This window comes from Hyperolius riggenbachi, chromosome 3 (assembly GCF_040937935.1).
Source record: "Hyperolius riggenbachi isolate aHypRig1 chromosome 3, aHypRig1.pri, whole genome shotgun sequence".
NCBI classification, from domain to species: Eukaryota; Metazoa; Chordata; class Amphibia; order Anura; family Hyperoliidae; genus Hyperolius; species Hyperolius riggenbachi.
This window is the reverse complement of record NC_090648.1, coordinates 17001186-17015768: the sequence shown is the minus strand read 5'-3', so window position 1 is coordinate 17015768 and position 14583 is coordinate 17001186. Positions and strand designations below refer to the sequence as shown.

General features: G+C 44.7%; 1 protein-coding gene across 1 annotated transcript in view; it reads right to left on the bottom strand.

The window, feature by feature from the left end:
• The window catches only part of LOC137561831 (uncharacterized), an 83747-nt gene that overhangs the window by 41189 nt on the left and 27975 nt on the right, over positions 1 to 14583 (bottom strand). The window lies entirely within an intron of this gene.

Sequence of the window (14583 nt, the reverse complement as noted above, 5' to 3'; positions counted from 1 at the left end):
GTTAGTGGATTACTATTCCTCATAGAAGTATATTACATCCATAATTCCCAATATGATTACATGTTACTATACAGAGGGGAGAGCAGGTTAGTGGATTACTATTCCTCATAGAAGTATATATTACATCCATAATTCCCAATATGATTACATGTTACTATACAGAGGGGAGAGCAGGTTAGTGGATTACTATTCCTCATAGAAGTATATTACATCCATAATTCCCAATATGATTACATGTTACTATACAGAGGGGAAAGCAGGTTAGTGGATTACTATTCCTCATAGAAGTATATTACATCCATAATTCCCAATATGATTACATGTTACTATACAGAGGGGAAAGCAGGTTAGTGGATTACTATTCCTCATAGAAGTATATTACATCCATAATTCCCAATATGATTACATGTTACTATACAGAGGGGAAAGCAGGTTAGTGGATTACTATTCCTCATAGAAGTATATTACATCCATAATTCCCAATATGATTACATGTTACTATACAGAGGGGAAAGCAGGTTAGTGGATTACTATTCCCCATAGAAGTATATATTACAACCATAATTCCCTATATGATTACATGTTACTATACAGAGGGGAAAGCAGGTTAGTGGATTACTATTCCTCATAGAAGAATATTACATCCATAATTACCAATATGATTACATGTTACTATACAGAGGGGAAAGCAGGTTAGTGGATTACTATTCCCCATAGAAGTATACAATACATCCATAATTCCCAATATGATTACATGTTACTATACAGAGGGGAAAGCAGGTTAGTGGATTACTATTCCTCATAGAAGTACATTACATCCATAATTCCCAATATGATTACATGTTACTATACAGAGGGGAAAGCAGGTTAGTGGATTACTATTCCTCATAGAAATATATTACATCCATAATTACCAATATGATTACATGTTACTATACAGAGGGGAAAGCAGGTTAGTGGATTACTATTCCTCATAGAAGAATATTACATCCATAATTCCCAATATGATTACATGTTACTATACAGACGGGAAAGCAGGTTAGTGGATTACTATTCCTCATAGAAATATATTACATCCATAATTACCAATATGATTACATGTTACTATACAGAGGGGAAAGCAGGTTAGTGGATTACTATTCCTCATAGAAGTACATTACATCCATAATTCCCAATATGATTACATGTTACTATACAGAGGGGGAAGCAGGTTAGTGGATTACTATTCCTCATAGAAGTATATATTACATCCATAATTCCCAATATGATTACATGTTACTATACAGAGGGGAAAGCAAGTTAGTGGATTACTATTCCTCATAGAAGTATATTACATCCATAATTCCCAATATGATTACATGTTACTATACAGAGGGGAAAGCAGGTTAGTGGATTACTATTCCTCATAGAAGTACATTACATCCATAATTCCCAATATGATTACATGTTACTATACAGAGGGGAAAGCAGGTTAGTGGATTACTATTCCCCATAGAAGTATATTACATCCATAATTCCCAATATGATTACATGTTACTATACAGACGGGAAAGCAGGTTAGTGGATTACTATTCCCCATAGAAGTACATTACATCCATAATTCCCAATATGATTACATGTTACTATACAGAGGGGAGAGCAGGTTAGTGGATTACTATTCCTCATAGAAGTATATTACATCCATAATTCCCAATATGATTACATGTTACTATACAGAGGGGAGAGCAGGTTAGTGGATTACTATTCCCCATAGAAGTATATTACATCCATAATTCCCAATATGATTACATGTTACTATACAGAGGGGAGAGCAGGTTAGTGGATTACTATTCCTCATAGAAGTACATTACATCCATAATTCCCAATATGATTACATGTTACTATACAGAGGGGAAAGCAGGTTAGTGGATTACTATTCCCCATAGAAGTATATTACATCCATAATTCCCAATATGATTACATGTTACTATACAGACGGGAAAGCAGGTTAGTGGATTACTATTCCCCATAGAAGTACATTACATCCATAATTCCCAATATGATTACATGTTACTATACAGAGGGGAAAGCAGGTTAGTGGATTACTATTCCTCATAGAAGTACATTACATCCATAATTCCCAATATGATTACATGTTACTATACAGAGGGGGAAGCAGGTTAGTGGATTACTATTCCTCATAGAAGTATATATTACATCCATAATTCCCAATATGATTACATGTTACTATACAGAGGGGAAAGCAGGTTAGTGGATTACTATTCCTCATAGAAGTATATTACATCCATAATTCCCAATATGATTACATGTTACTATACAGAGGGGAGAGCAGGTTAGTGGATTACTATTCCTCATAGAAGTATATATTACATCCATAATTCCCAATATGATTACATGTTACTATACAGAGGGGAGAGCAGGTTAGTGGATTACTATTCCTCATAGAAGTATATTACATCCATAATTCCCAATATGATTACATGTTACTATACAGAGGGGAAAGCAGGTTAGTGGATTACTATTCCTCATAGAAGTATATTACATCCATAATTCCCAATATGATTACATGTTACTATACAGAGGGGAAAGCAGGTTAGTGGATTACTATTCCTCATAGAAGTACATTACATCCATAATTCCCAATATGATTACATGTTACTATACAGAGGGGAAAGCAGGTTAGTGGATTACTATTCCTCATAGAAGTATATTACATCCATAATTCCCAATATGATTACATGTTACTATACAGAGGGGAAAGCAGGTTAGTGGATTACAATTCCTCATAGAAGTACATTACATCCATAATTCCCAATATGATTACATGTTACTATACAGAGGGGAAAGCAGGTTAGTGGATTACTATTCCTCATAGAAGTATATTACATCCATAATTCCCAATATGATTACATGTTACTATACAGAGGGGAAAGCAGGTTAGTGGATTACTATTCCTCATAGAAGTATATTACATCCATAATTCCCAATATGATTACATGTTACTATACAGAGGGGAAAGCAGGTTAGTGGATTACTATTCCCCATAGAAGTATATATTACAACCATAATTCCCTATATGATTACATGTTACTATACAGAGGGGAAAGCAGGTTAGTGGATTACTATTCCTCATAGAAGAATATTACATCCATAATTCCCAATATGATTACATGTTACTATACAGAGGGGAAAGCAGGTTAGTGGATTACTATTCCCCATAGAAGTATATAATACATCCATAATTCCCAATATGATTACATGTTACTATACAGAGGGGAAAGCAGGTTAGTGGATTACTATTCCTCATAGAAATATATTACATCCATAATTCCCAATATGATTACATGTTACTATACAGAGGGGAAAGCAGGTTAGTGGATTACTATTCCTCATAGAAGTACATTACATCCATAATTCCCAATATGATTACATGTTACTATACAGACGGGAAAGCAGGTTAGTGGATTACTATTCCTCATAGAAATATATTACATCCATAATTACCAATATGATTACATGTTACTATACAGAGGGGAAAGCAGGTTAGTGGATTACTATTCCTCATAGAAGAATATTACATCCATAATTCCCAATATGATTACATGATAACAAGAGAAGAGCTGTGCAAAGAAACGGCAAATGTGGGCTCCCATGATCAGCAGACATTCTGCCATAGGCACCCATGTAAAAAATACATATATCCAGGCACATTGCCTCTAGTTAGGACATTAAATAAGTTATTAAAGAAAACCTGAACTGAAAATTAAAAGTCAAAATAAGCATACACAAGTCATACTTACCTTCCATGTAGTCTACTCCTCAGTGTCTTTCTCCTCTCCCGCGTCCTGTTTGTTCACTGTGATCAGGGGAATTTTCCGTCCTCCATTTTGAAAATGGCCATTACCCATAACAGCTTTCTGGTCAGCACACAGTTAAACTGTAACATCGCCCACTTGAGCCATAGGGAAACATGGACATTACCTGGTGCATCAGTTTTCCTCTCAGCTATAACCGACAGCAAATGATATTTTACTGACAGCAACTGATATATTTCAGATCTGACAAAATGTTGTCAGAACTGGAAGGGATCACTGTCAGAAGAAAATGGTGAGCTTCTGAGAGGAACTGATGGCAAGGTAACTATGTAATGTTCATTTGAAGTTACCTCATGTGTTTATTTTAAATATTTTTACTCAGTACAGGTTCTCTTTAAGGAAAGGGAGGTGCTGAAGGGGGTGTGGCTAGAAAACAGCAAAAATCTATTAACCCTTCGCACTCTCGCATGCAAATGTTCAAACAAATGCATTCACAGATTCACTCATCCAGGCACCACTGTTATCCCTACAGCTAAGCTAAAAGTCGGGGTCTTAGTTCACAGAAGAATGCATTCTTATGCTTAGTCACCTACACTGCGTAGAAGTACCCAGGTAAACATAGGTGTCCTAACTCTGGCCCTGTAACATGCATAGTGCAGACATGCACACATTCATTGCATCAAACCTATCTAGGGATTAGGAGCACACATCCTGACGTCCTCTCCTGGGACAGATAGCGCATGTTACCAATCGCACAAGGGAGCTCACGTTATGTGTCCATGTGCACCATGCACATACACCAGCATAAGCCCCCTGTGGCTAGGGTCTAATTCAGTGCACTCCCTCCTTCCCCTGTATGTGTTTGTCAGCATGCAGACAGCTTATGCTGGTGTATGCGCATGGTGCACATGGATACATTACGTTAGCTCCCTTGTGCGATTGGTAAGATGCACTGTCTGTCCCAGGAGAGGACGTCAGGATGTGTGCTCCTAATCCATTGATAGGTTTGATGCAATGAATGTGTTTGCATGTCTGCACTATGCATGTTACAGGGCCAGAGTTAGGACACCTATGTTTACCTGGGTACTTCTGCGCAGTGTAGGTGACTAAGCATAAGAATGCATTCTTCTGTGAACTAAGACCCTGGCTTTTAGCTTAGCTGTAGGGATAACAGTTGTGCCTGGATGAGTGAATCTGTGAATGCATTTGTTTGAACATTTGCATGCGAGAGTGCGAAGGGTTAATAGATAGGCACCCATGTAAACAGCAGCTATGGGGGAAACTTGGGCACCCGCTAAATATTGGCGCTTGCACCTGCTACTTGTAGCTCTATTCTGCATTCTGGGCGGCCACGGCGCCTGATATTTACAGAGTGCCCAAATTCCCCCCATAGCCGCCATTTATTTCAGAATAGTAAAATATCAGTAAAACATACCAATACTTTAATACAGCTAAACCTAACCATATTCTCACCCTGACCCCTCCCCCTACCAATGCCTAACCTTATCCAACCCCTCCAATCCAAACCTAAAAGAGGAATTGCAACGAAAGAAACAATGAAATAAATGCTTAATTTTTACAATAATTATTTAGTCAGTGTTTGCCCATTGTAAAATCTTTCCTTTTCCCTGATTTACATTCTAACATTTATTGCATAGCAACATCTTTACCGCTGGCAGGTGATGTCTGTGGTAGGAGATGCTGGTTGCTTGACAGTTGGAAACAGCTGTTATTTCCCACAGTGCAACAAGGCTCCCACACTGTGATGTCAGTACCTTGGTGCTGACATCATACTGGGAGGGGTTTCACCACAATATCAGCCATACAGACCTTCCTGATGGTCCATTCGAGGAAAGGGAGTATCAGCTACTGATCGGGATGAAGTTTAATTCCTGGGTTACAGTTCCTATTAAAAGGAAAGCTGAAAAAAAAAAGGCGTTTAACTTACCTGGTGCTTCTTCCGGCCCCCTGCAGACATCCTGTGCCCTCGCCAGGACAAAATCAATCCTCCGGTCCCTGTACCGCCAATGTACAAGTCGATGGCCGCCTGTGTGGCCCTGGCTGCGTGCACCTTCACTCCCGCTCATGTCACCTCATACTGCGCAGGACGCTCCCAGCGACGTGGCCAGGAGCGAGGATGCACGCGGCAAGGGCTGCACAGTGGCCGATAAAAGGAAACTGAGCCACAGCAGGATATGGAGGATGGTTTTGTTGCGGCGAGGGCACAGGATGTCTGCAGGGGTAAGATTTCTTTTTTAAAGCTTATAGGTTTCCTTTAAAGTGTACCTGAGACGAAGACTGCCTCCGGTACCACACTCTCCTGGGGCTTCCTTAGGCTCCTTGAGGCAGCTGGGTCCCTTGTCTCCCCAGGTTGCTCTTGTCCCCCACTGGATAGCCCGGTAGCCTAACCGAGTCGTGCTTTGTCATGCCTGTGTGGCCCGGCTGCGCCCGCCCTCGCATTGATGACACATCTGAGGCCAGGCTGCGCATGCACGACAGAGTGCAGCTTGCCTAGGCTACTGAGTTATCCAGTGAGGGACAAGAGCAACCAGGGGTGAGGGGCTAAGCTGACTCAGTTTCTGTCTCAGTTTACTTATACTGGTGGGACTTATACCTGGCTAAGCTATACTGGGGGCAACCATACCGGGCTACCTATACCTGGCTACCTGTACTGGGTTCACCTATACCCATCTACTTATACAGGGGGCACCTATACCTGGCTACCTGTACTGGGGCACCTTTACTTTGGCTACCAATACGGGGGCACCTATACCTAGCATTGTATACTGGTGGCACCTATACCTGGCTAACTATACTGGAAGGAACCGATACTTGGCTAGCAAGTCTGGGGGCTCCTACTCTTGGCTACTTCTAGTGAGGGCACCTATATCTGGCTACGCTATACTGGGGGGGGCAACTACACCTGGCTACCTATACTGACAGCACCTATACCTGGCTACCTGTACTGGGTTCACCTATACCCATCTACTTATACAGGGGGCACCTATACCTGGCTACCTGTACTGGTGGGACACCTATACCTATCTACCTATACAGGGGCACCTATACCTGGCTACCTGTACTGGGGCACCTTTACTTTGGCTACCAATACGGGGGCATCTATACCTAGCATTGTATACTGGAGGAACCAATACTTGGCTAGCAATTCTGGGGGCTCCTACTCTTGGCTACCTATACTGGGGGCACCTACAGTATATCTAACTACGCTATACTGGGGGGCAACTATACCTGGCTACCTATACTGACAGCACCTACATCTGGCTACCTGTACTGGGGACACCTATACCTAGCTACCTATACAGGGGGCATCTATGCCTGGCTACCTATATTGGGGCACCTATACCAAGTGTTGTATACTGGTGGCACCTATACCTGGCTAGCTATACTGGAGGAACCAATACTTGGCTAGCAATACCGGGGGCTCCTATTCTTGGCTACTTATACTGGAGGCACCTATACCTGGCTTCATATATTGCGGATACCTGTACCTGGCTACCTATACTGGGGGCACCTAGGTTTTCCGCGCATGTGCAGACCTGTCACGCCGGCCGATGTGAGAACGACGAGCATCAGGAACCAGGAAGAGCCGGCCCGACACCCGACCTGGGTGTCGCCGGTAACGAGGGCCGGCGGAGGCACACAGAGAGGAGCCAGGAGGAGGCCGGGGGACCTCGCCGCCTGCGGTGAACTGGAAAAAGCCCCAGGTAAGTGTAATCTTTTAAATTCAGGCACTGCTCGGGGTGCCTTTAAAGGACAAATTGGAGGAAAGGGCCTATACTAGAATAGTTTTCCATATTTTATATTAACCACTTTGCATCCAGACCTTATTCCCCCCTTACGAATTACGCGAAATTTCACATAATTTTTTGCAGTTACGCATTGCGATTGTTATGTACAGCATATTACATTTGTGAAACGTAAATGCTCCTGTAATTATGCAATTACGTGTAATTTGTGTTCAATATCTAAAAATATTTGCACCTATTCGCCATTGTACTGCGCATGTGCAGCTGTTTATTAAGTATTTAATGCGAAAAATGCATTCATGTGCATAAAAAAAATTGTGCCAATCAACCAGTGTCCTGCGCATGCACGGATATTATTTAAATATCCTAAGCGAAAAATCCATTCGTAAGCTTAAAAATGTTTGTGTCTGAAATTGCGCGAATAAAAATTCTGCGCCATTCGCAGAAATTATGCCTATATACGTAATTTACACAAATGCAAATTTGCTTACATGTGTATTTACAGTTAGCAATTACCATCACGTGCAAAATATTTTACGCATAATCCGCAAATATCGCATTATAATTACGATGGGTAATTGCGAATTACGATGTGTAGGTACGCATAGGTGTAATTTCTGCCTAAAACTAGTGGGCAGCCTCAGAGACAAGGAAGAAGGTCCCCCACCTCCACAGCCCCCCAGCACCTGTCATCAAGGTGCCAGCTTAGCAGTAGTCCTGTACCATCTTTGTAATATTTTATGATTGGATCCTTGAAAGCTGGAGGATAAAGAAGATTTGTACACTAGGGCACAGAATTCCATGATGTCATCAGTGGGTATCACTCCTTGCTTTCCCATCTCCCATGTCCTCATCAGCGTACATCTTATATAATGTGGAGGCCAGGTGCCTGTGACTCACTCCAGATAAACAATTTCTAGAATTCTGTAGTTTATTCGGTTGGTCGCTTCACTGTCCTCTTAGCTTGCCAGAACTGTATGGATCCTCCAGTAATTGGGAAGGGGCAAAATTCTGCCCTTAATGTTTGGAGAGTGTTCATTATTATTCATAAAAATGATCTAGACATGAAACCTTTCCTCCACCCCATGTTCTGAAATAGCCAGGCTCATCAACTGGAGGGAAGAGGGGAACGCCCAGCAAAGGAGTTAGAGGGAAAGTCCAAATGACCATTTAAACACATGGTAAGACCATCCCAATAAGTTTTCCTTGGGCCTTTCTGTGCTGGTTGTGCCCCCTATAGAAAAGAGGTTTAACACTTCCAGAGACACGGGTGATGTATGCCGGCCCACTATACATGGACCACACAGCTGGTCATTGTGTCGGTTGTGTAACGCTATAGAAGAGCAGTTCAGCAGCTCCAGAGACACGGGTGATGTATGCCAGCCCACTATACATGGAGGGAAGCTGTGCTGGTTGTGTAGTGCTAGAGAAGAGCAGTTCAACCCCTCCAGAGACACGGGTGATGTATGCCGGCCCACTATACATGGACCACACATGGAGGGACACTGTGCTGGTGGTGTAGTGCTATAGAAGAGCAGTTCAGCACCTCCAGAGACACGGGTGATGTATGCCGGCCCACTATACATGGACCACACATGGAGGGATGCTGTGCTGGCTGTGTAGAGCTAGAGAAGAGCAGTTCAGCACCTCCAGAGACACGGGTGATGTATGCTGGCCCACTATACATGGACCACACATGGAGGACGCTGTGCTGGTTGTGTAGTGCTATAGTAGAGCAGTTCAACACCTCCAGAGACACAGGTGTTGTATGCCAGCCCACTATACATAGACCACACATGGAGGGATGCTGTGCTGGCTGTGTAGTGCTATAGAAGAGCAGTTCAGCACCTCCAGAGACACGGGTGATGTATGCCGGCACACTATACATGGACCACACATGGAGGGACGCTGTGCTGGTTGTGTAGTGCTATAGAAGAGCAGTTCAGCACCTCCAGAGACACGGGTGATGTATGCCAGCCCACTATACATGGACCACACATGGAGGGATGCTGTGCTGGCTGTGTAGTGCTATAGAAGAGCAGTTCAGCACCTCCAGAGACACAGGTGATGTATGCCAGCCCACTATACATGGACCACACATGGAGGGACGTTGTGCTGGTTGTGCTTTAGAAGAGCAGTTCAGCACCTCCAGAGATACAGGTGATGTATGCCAGCCCACTATACATGGACCACACATGGAGGGATGCTGTGCTGGGTGTGTAGTGCTATAGAAGAGCAGTTCAGCACTTCCAGAGACACGGGTGATGTATGCCGGCACACTATACATGGACCACACATGGAAGGACGCTGTTCTGGTTGAGTAGTGCTATAGAAGAGCAGTTCAGCACCTCCAGATACAAGGGTGATGTATGCCAGCCCACTATACATGGACCACACATGGAGGGAAGCTGTGCTGGTTGTGTGGAGCTATAAGAGCAGCCCACATTAGTTGGATGTCATTTGTTCCTGGTTAGAAAAAAACAAATGAAGGAAGCAAATTATGGATAAACATTGCTGCACCCAACCAGTATGCAGATCTGGTGAGCTGACCCCGCTGGCTGCATGCTTGTTCCAGGCGTGGGACTGAGAGACCACCCACACACAGCCAGCCAATGAGATGCTAATAACCCCAGCTTGTATGCAAACATCATGCAAATAATACACAGCTCAGAACTAGAGATGTCCCGAACGGTTCGCCGGCGTTCGCCTGCCAAAGGCGAACTTTCCCGGAAGTTAGATTCGCCCCATAATACTCTATTGAGCAGAACTTTGACCCTCTACATCACAGTCAGCAGGCACATTGTTGCCAATCAGACTGCACTCACTGCTGGAGCCCAGCCCACCCCTTATAAAAGGCAAGGTCCTTATGCCATTTAACTCACTCGTCTTCCTACACTAATTAGTTAAGGGACAGCTGCTACACACACTCTGCTAGGGAGAGTTTAATTAGCCTCCTTCAGGTTTATCCAGGAGGAGGGTCTCATCTGCCAGGGAATTACAGTATTTCAAAAGCCAGCTTACATACCGTGGTTGGGAATTGAACCCAGGTCTCAGTGTATGGTAGGTAACTAACATATCCATTATACCACCAACACTACGAGCTGAAGCTAGCCTAGCATGTACCATTTATGCTCAATCCAAAAGAAAAATTAGACAAGACAAATAACATTTATATCATGCTTTTCTCCTGGCAGACTCAAAGCACCAGAGCTGCAGCCACTAGGACACGCTCTATAGGCAGTAGCAGTGTTAGGAAAACTTGCCTAACATCTCCTACTGAATAGGTGCTGGCTTACTGAACAGACAGAGCCGAGATTCAAACCCTAGTCTCCAGTGTCAGAGGCAGCGCCCTTAACCATTACACCATCCAGCCACTGCTTAAGGATTTGTAGCCAGGCATGGCCTTGCCTTTTGTGTTCAACAGTTGTCCAAAGAGAACCCCAGATAGCCAGGTAGATTCATCTCTCTCTCTTAGTAGGGATGGTCACCGCTTTCCGCGGGATTGTATTTTTGAGCATAAATTGTACATGCTAGGCTGGCTTCAGCATGTAGTGTTGGTGGTACAGTGGCAATTCCCAGCCACGGTATGTAAGCTGGTTTTTGAAATACTATAATTCCCTGGCAGATGAGACCCTCCGGTAGGAGGGTGGAGGGTCTTCTTCCAGGTATTAGATCTCTTGAAATATGTTTTATATCATTTTTCCAGCCAGTAGAAATTTTTCGAAATATTTAAATTCGCCTCCCCATTGAAGTCTATTGTGGTTCGCCAACTTTTTCGCGAACCGAACTTACCGCGGAGGTTCTCGAACCGAAAATCGGAGGTTCGCGACATCACTACTCAGAACTGAGCCTATCGGATGAGCTCCCTTCTGGCTCGGATTGGCCCAGTTCATACAATTTGCATACAAGCTGGGATTTATAGGATCTCAATGATCATACCTACCCAGATATGAGAAGATCAGCAATACAGCCAGAAAATTGTATTTTAAAAAGGATATTAATATGGTAGCCTCTATATCCATCCAACTTGAAGGCGAGAAACACTCAATATATCTGTTTTCATTTTATGTTTTATTGAACATAGGTTTAACATACAACGAGAAACAACGTAACATTTATATATAACAACTTCCATGCATATTTCTGCAGGCTGTGGTGACAATATAGCATATCAGTGAGGGTACAGGAAGTGATGGCGGGAGGGGGTGGGGCATTCTGCAGCTGCCCGGGGAGTGCCCTTCAGTCAGCGCAGCCGTGAATTAGTTCCCCCCCAATGTTACACATACATGAAGTGCAGATTACATTCCAATATCATTGTGGCCAATAACATGTAGACAAGTGGGCTCTTGTTAGTCGCTGAACATGTGCCGGCCTCCTCTATAGACCACCTACGGCTGCCACTCAGAATGGGGCGGGGTGTCCTTTATTCCAGCATCGATGGGCTCATCAATCATTTACTTATTAACACACGACGTAATGCTAGGTACACACCATGCAATTTTCTGACAGATGTGCTGTCAGATCGATTATTTCCAACGTGTCCGATCCAATTTCCAACCGATTTTTTCGATCGATTTTAGGTTCACTTCTATGAAAAACTGATCAGAAACCAGATTGAACTTATTGAAAATAATCGATCTGACAGTAAATCTGTCAGAAGATTGCATGGTGTGTACCTAGCATAATACTAGCATAGCTCAAGGAGGTCGGTTTCCATTGAGAGGCAACCTGTGACTTTTCAAAGGAGAAAAAAATGGTTAATTACCTCAGGAAGGGGGGCCTATGGATCCTAAGCAGGCTTCCCCCATCGTCGTACATCAGCCCGTTACAGCTCTGGAGCCCCATAGAGTGGCCTCCCTGCGCACTAGCCCCGCCCCACTCTGGGTCCGATGGAAATAGCCAGGATTGTGCTACAGCACAGGCGGCTCGAGCCTACTAAGTAGCACAGGCCAGATACAGCCCGGCTTTTTCAAAAGAAACCAGAGAAGGATGGTGCTGGTGCACCTGTGGGAGGAGTCATCAAGCATCAACAAGCTCTTCTTTGAGGGTTCCAGTGCTGGAAAGAGGTGCAGAGGAGGAGACAAAAGACAAGAATCAGATCTACAAATATACATATAATCCCACACAGGGGAACCCAACCAACCCCCAACTGCAGAAAGGTGACCTCCAGCAGCATGCAAGCCTCCTGTACCGGGGTCTACACATCTATCTCTCCAGCCTCCTGTACCGGGGTCTACACATCTATCTCTCCAGCCTCCTGTAACAGGGTGGGGGGGGGTCTACACATCTATTCCTACAGCCTCCCGTACCGGGGTCTACACATCTATTCCTACAGCCTCCCGTACCGGGGTCTACACATCTATTCCTACAGCCTCCCGTACCGGGGTCTACACATCTATTCCTACAGCCTCCCTTAACGGGGTCTACACATCTATTCCTACAGCCTCCTGTACCGGGGTTTACACATCTATTCCTACAGCCTCCCGTACTGGGTTCTACACATCTATTCCTACAGCCTCCCGTACCGGGGTTCTACACATCTATTCCTACAGCCTCCTGTACCGGGGTTTACACATCTATTCCTACAGCCTCCCGTACCAGTGGGTCTACACGTCTATTCCTACAGCCTCCCGTACAGGGGTCTACACATTATTCCTACAGCCTCCCGTACCGGGGTACACACATCTATTCCCACAGCCTCCCGTACCAGGGGTCTACACGTCTTTTCCTACAGCCTCCTGTAACAGGGTGGGGGGGGGGGGTCTACACATCTATTCCTACAGCCTCCCGTACCGGGGTCTACACATCTATTCCTACAGCCTCCCGTACCGGGGTCTACACATCTATTCCTACAGCCTCCCGTACCGGGGTCTACACATCTATTCCTACAGCCTCCCTTAACGGGGTCTACACATCTATTCCTACAGCCTCCTGTACCGGGTCCCACACATCTATACCTACAGCCTCCCGTACCGGGTCCCACACATCTATTCCTACAGCCTCCCATACCGGGTCCCACACATCTATTCCTACAGCCTCCCGTACCGGGTCCCACACATCTATTCCTACAGCCTCCCGTACCAGGTCCCACACATCTATTCCTACGGCCTCCCGTACCGGGTCCCACACATCTATTCCTCCTGTACTGGGGTCTACACATCTATTCCTACAGCCTCCTGTACCGGGGTTTACACATCTATTCCTACAGCCTCCCGTACCAGTGGGTCTTCACGTCTATTCCTACAGCCTCCCGTACAGGGGTCTACACATTATTCCTACAGCCTCCCGTACCGGGGTACACACCTATTCCTACAGCCTCCCGTACCAGGGGTCTACACGTCTTTTCCACCAGCCTCCCGTACAGGGGTCTACACATCTATTCCTACAGCCTCCCGTACCGGGGTCTACACATCTATTCCTACAGCATCCTGTACCGGGGTCTACACATCTATTCCTACAGCCTCCCGTACCGGGGTCTACACATCTATTCCTACAGCCTCCCGTACCGGGGTCTACACATCTATTCCTACAGCCTCCCGTACCGGGGTCTACACATCTATTCCTACAGCCTCCTGTACCGGGGTCTACACATTATTCCTACAGCCTCCCGTACCGGGGTCTACACATCTATTCCTACAGCCTCCTGTACCGGGGTCTACACATCTATTCCTACAGCCTCCTGTACCGGGGTCTACACATCTATTCCTACAGCCTCCCGTACCAGGTCTACACATCTATTCCTACAGCCTCCTGTACCGGGGTCTACACATCTATTCCTACAGCCTCCCGTACCAGGTCTACACATCTATTCCTACAGCCTCCTGTACCGGGGTCTACACATCTATTCCTCCAGCCTCCCGTACCGGGGTCTACACATCTATTCCTCCAGCCTCCTGTACCGGGGTCTAAACATCTATTCTAACTATTCACTGCATTTCTGCTACAACATTGCTTAAACTTTTTTTTTTTTTCCAAAACTCAACAAACAAAGTGAAGGCAAA